Genomic DNA, 5,292 nt, shown 5'->3' with positions numbered 1-5,292 from the left:
AGCCATGACTTGTGTGAGCATGCATAGACATGCAAACACACATGCAAAGTCTCACGGGCACATGCACATGCACTTATGATATATGGGTACAGCCACTGGGCCACTGAACCAGCTCCCAAAGGTGCCCACTAAATTTACTGGCTCCTCCAGTCACTTCAAAAGCCCCCCATAACTTAGAGGCCAGACGATTTTATTGTTTCATGGAAGAAAGGAGGGTGAAAAAGAAGCATAGGAGGAGAGGGAAAGGGGAAAAGATAAATGTACCTCGGAAAAAAATTAAATCCCCTTTTGTCTCAAACAATTAAAATTCCTTTGGTTGGGGGGCATATGCACACACACACACACACACATTAGTGTATGTACACCCTTGTACATATGGATGTCTGAAAACAGTAAAAATACCTTCAGTCCATCTTAAATGTCTTGATCATGAAATGTTGACTTTTTCAGCAACTGGGTTCGCTGAATGACTCATGTTTGTGTCATCTATGATATTGTATTTCTTTTCTTTCTCCATCTGTCCATGAGTCTCACTGTTTCTCTGTATGTGTGTGTGAACCACCCTGTGAGTTGAAATTAGTGTATCCAGGAAGGCTAATGATGTAGACACCCATTTTCTCCAGGTTATGAGGCAGTGAGCTGGTAGCTGAACTTGTTAATGTCCACTCCAATAGTCACACTTTCCCTCCGGCGCTGGATTGTGTGTTCCTGCCACAGGCCCCTTTTAGAGACACTTTAATGGACAACAGTTAAGAGTGAGCTTGTAGTTTGGTCTTTCTTTAAGTAGCTTAGTTCATTTTACTCTTCACTGTTTTTAAGCTGGAGTCAGTTTTTTTTTAGAGGATATTCATTTGTATTTTTGTATTAGATTAGATTAGTTTGTCCTTTAATTTCTCCCTCAATGGGGAAATTCGCTTTGTGCAGCAGCAGTACACTCAACACACATATGCAGGGAAAGGGTAAAAAAAGTAAAAAATATATGATTACAAAATATAAACAGTAAATACATTGGAATGAAAAATAAAAAAGTAGCGCAGTATGAGAAAGAAAGAAAAACAGTGCAAAAAAAAGCAGGTAGGATGTGTATGAGGTAGACAGATATTGCACCTTATGTTGTTATTGTCTGTTGCTACTGTGAGCAGAACTGGTTGTAGAATGTACTCAAATATCCAACTGATCTACTTGTACGACAAAGAAGTTGCAGTTTGTCTGTGTTTTGCATTTCCTCCTTATGTGGTTCTTGTCTTGTAACGTTATCAGTAATCAAATCCTTCTGCACCCTAACCTTTCAGGTAAATGCTAAACCCCTAACAGTTGCACACACACAGATGAGTTAGTTGATATGCCGTATTTAGCAAACTGATCTTCCTGAAAGGTGGTCCACCAAATGTTATCTTGTTGACCTGTGTTCTTATACATGCATGTGCAGCAGGCAAACACACAAACACACAAACACACAAACACACAAACACAAACCAATTCTGCAAGTTTCCAGAGGTAATCATGATATGATGAGGCCTGACTGTTGGATAAGGATTTTCTGACTAAATAAACTTGAAGAACAATGAGATTCACAATGACATTACAGACACAAAGATGCTATTTATGCAAATACATTCAAATATTTTACTCGTGAATGAGCTTCTTCTATTTTCACCCTCAAATGCATGAGCAACTAGTAGTTGCTCATGCATTTCTTTGCAAGTATTTCTTTTTTTTTTCTATTTTTTTGGCGGGGGGGGGTATTTTTTTTGTTAAATGTCTTAATTATAAAAAACTCCATCATACATTTATAAAAAAAAACAAGTAAGTAAACGTAAGCTCAACCAACACCTGAAAGCACATAGAGAGGAAATTCAACGGTTGTGATACTTTATTGACCCGAATATAATATTAGATGCTATTTTTTCCCGGAAAAAAAAGCCTGAAAAAGATAATTTTTCCACAATTTTATTTCACAAGTTAGGCCAATGTGACTCACTGTTTCTTTGCACTGGTGTTTACTGCAATTTAGCTACTTGTTATTTGATATCGAAAACAAATAGAATATGCAAAGATTGATTTACCCTTTTTTGTCTTACATTTTGTCTTAAAAGTATCTTTACAAATATTTAGTATTTTTCAAATATTACAATATTTAGGACTGTCCCAACTTTGAACGAAACAACAGATTACTGGGCTTAAATCTTACCTTGTGGATCAAATGTTGAGGCAATCTGTTTGCGCTTCCTCTGAAAGTACAAACTAACTGACTGGTGAGTCAAGTCTTGTGTGGTTGTGTGTTATTGTACAGTAACCTTTTCAAAGTACCCTTTAGGAATTAAACCGTAGGAGTTGAGTTAAAGTGTACTTTGGTGGTCATTAATAGGTCTGCATTGCTATCAGAAATCCTGTGAACTCAAATTTTACAAACCACCGTAAAAACCATTTAAACTAGTGTGTGTGTGTTTGGGGTGGCGTGGGAGCCCTCTGGACGGCTTATGTATGAGACCCAGACTTTTGTACTACGCTCCTGTTTGTGTAAGTGTGTGTGTTTGCAGCTAATAGAGCAGCACCATCTGCTTTTTATGGCTATGGCAAAATTTTCAGGATACAGTTGGTGGTCTCAACTTTGGCAGCCTCACACACTGTTTATCTGTGTTTATTTGTATGCACGTGTGTATCTGTGCACTTGGCTTGTTCATATACATATCCGTTCTTGTCTGCACACTGCAGCCCACCAAGTCAGAAAAAGCCAGATGGGATGAGGGATCAAATTCTTGATTAAAAATGACAGGAGGAGTTTGGCATTCTTTTGCATGAGTGTGTAGTGTGTGCTTGCGCTGTATGACTCGCGTACTCTCTTCCACATGTTGCCGTTTTACCTGCTCACAGTCTACAGTATGTTGAGTAAAATTGGGCTCTCATATCCTGAGCAAGTTGATAAATTCCAGATATCTAACTCACCTTACACAAGAAAACGTCTTTGCTCGGATGGAAATAGTGATCCGGAGCATTTGTGCGAGGTACATACTTATTCTATGCAATTAACCTTCAATTAAGCAGAAGGTGGCAGATGTGAGGCTGCAGATAGCCACAGCAGAACAATGAGCCGTCTGTTCATTTTTCACAGTGTTATAGCTCTGACTACTCCAAATGAGTCACTGGCTGATTCTTGATAGATAAATGTGGGTCAAGGTACAGTATATTGGAATTAGAGAGTAATTCTTCTGTGTTAGCTGTGCAGAGGCTTCATTGACCTGAGGGCCCTGTTCTTTGTGGCCGACATAATGCTGTAGTCATCAGTATGACAACATGCAGATACAGCAGATTTCATTTGATTTAAAATCAAAATGACATTCCCCAGTCACTGTTTGCTGAAAGAGGAAACTTGTCTCTCATAGATTTCCATGCACATGATCACAAAGAAAGGTGGGAGAGTATTTAGTAATTACAACATATCTATTGTGTTGATGTAGGTCTATCATGACAGTCTAATTGAAGCCACAGATTAGCTTATTATTGGGAAATATAACACACTTCCAGGATGACTTCCAAGTGGTGAAATTTTCCAAGGAAGGAAATTTGAATTAATTGATTACGTATAAATGAACAGCTTAGTGGAAGGTAAACGAATCAGAGTCCGTAGCCCCAATATAATTTCATATCTATTGGTCATCATTTAACATCATTCATCAGGCATGTATGTACAGTATGTATGTATTTATATTTAACCACATGTACATGTGTGTGTATGTATTTTACATTTAGGTATAAATATGATTATCCATTTGAGTATGCTAACCATGAATTGTAGTACCCACCACACAATATACAGTATTATAATTAAATGATGATGAACTTAGAATGTGTACGACTGCACAACTTTTTACCATTCATTTATATGTATATACACACAAATAGATATAAGGTTATGTGTATGGGTTGGGTGTAGTTGACTGCATGAATATATTTGCATATATGAGCATTTAAAGATATATGTCTGTATATATGTCTATATGTCTATACATAGATAGTATGTATATGTTAATTTTATGTAATCAATATGTAAACAATATGTAGTTATGTTCCCTCCCCAGCTTAGACAACCATTTTAATATACTCACAGCCTTAGACGCACCCCACACTAAACACACAAATTATACAATTTAATAGGGAAGCTCCTCCCCTTCTCTGTATGTATATATCTGTCTGTCCTACATTAAAATGTATGTCCTTTTATTCCAACACAATTCGATACACACTCATTCACATACACACAACACACCACCCAGTCACCAAGCTGCACCCATCACTGTCTTGTCTTCTCTTTCCTGGTTGTTCATGTCCTACTGTTGGTCAATTAGATCCTCTTTGACAAAATTTGTTTTGTTTTTTTAGGGGTCAAAAAATGTCAATAGGGCTGGTGAAGCAAACACGCTCTCATGCAGACAAATGCAACAGAAAAATTAAAATGTGACTTTCAGGTTTTGCCAAATGTTGTATTAACTATTAATAAAGAAGACATCAAACATTGACCTTGACACAAAACGGCAGTCTCTGCCTGAATATCTTGTTGTTTACCATCTAGATAGTCTCACGTTGTACAGAATTGTGTCAGACATTAGTTATTACTATAAGCAAAGCTAGATTAGTGCCAGGACCAGTGATGTTGTGGTTAGTTGGCAGATATTCAGTAGTTGTTATTTTAATATTTATATTTCCACATTTTGCAAATTTTTTTTTTTAGGTTTGCCATTAATCCATAATTGTAATCATGGTTCCTGAAGTGGGTGTATATCCAAATGGTGATTCATAATTGGGAGATATGTGGGTAAAAATTAAATAAACTTTTATTCAGATGACCACAATCAGACCAAAAAGCGAACCAAAAGTTGCAGGGAAACCAAATCTAAAAACAGGGCAAGGAGAGGCAGGGAGGAGGACAGATGAAGAGGAAGCAACGGAGCAAAAAAAACAGATTGGGGTATCAGACAAATCCTTGGAGGCATGGAGACATGCAGAGGGAACTGATCACAGATGAGCAGCAGGTGAAAGATTGAAACATTCAACAGCAGGTACGATGGATACAAGCTGAACAAAACAAAACAAGCCAAAACAACAAGTAATGTTTTCCAGCTCTTAGGGTCTGCTGCAACTGCATTGTGTTCCCTATATTGAGTTGGCATGTTTTTTTTTGTTTTGTTTTTTTACATCAAATGCCCTTCTCAACACAATCCTCCTGATTTATATTACATTAGGATGAGCACTGACTGACTGAGGCGATGGGACCAGTGTGGGATTCAATGTCCT

The sequence above is a fragment of the Cololabis saira genome, chromosome 17 (assembly GCF_033807715.1).
Source record: "Cololabis saira isolate AMF1-May2022 chromosome 17, fColSai1.1, whole genome shotgun sequence".
Taxonomy (NCBI): Eukaryota; Metazoa; Chordata; class Actinopteri; order Beloniformes; family Belonidae; genus Cololabis; species Cololabis saira.
Note: the sequence above shows the minus strand (reverse complement) of the source record.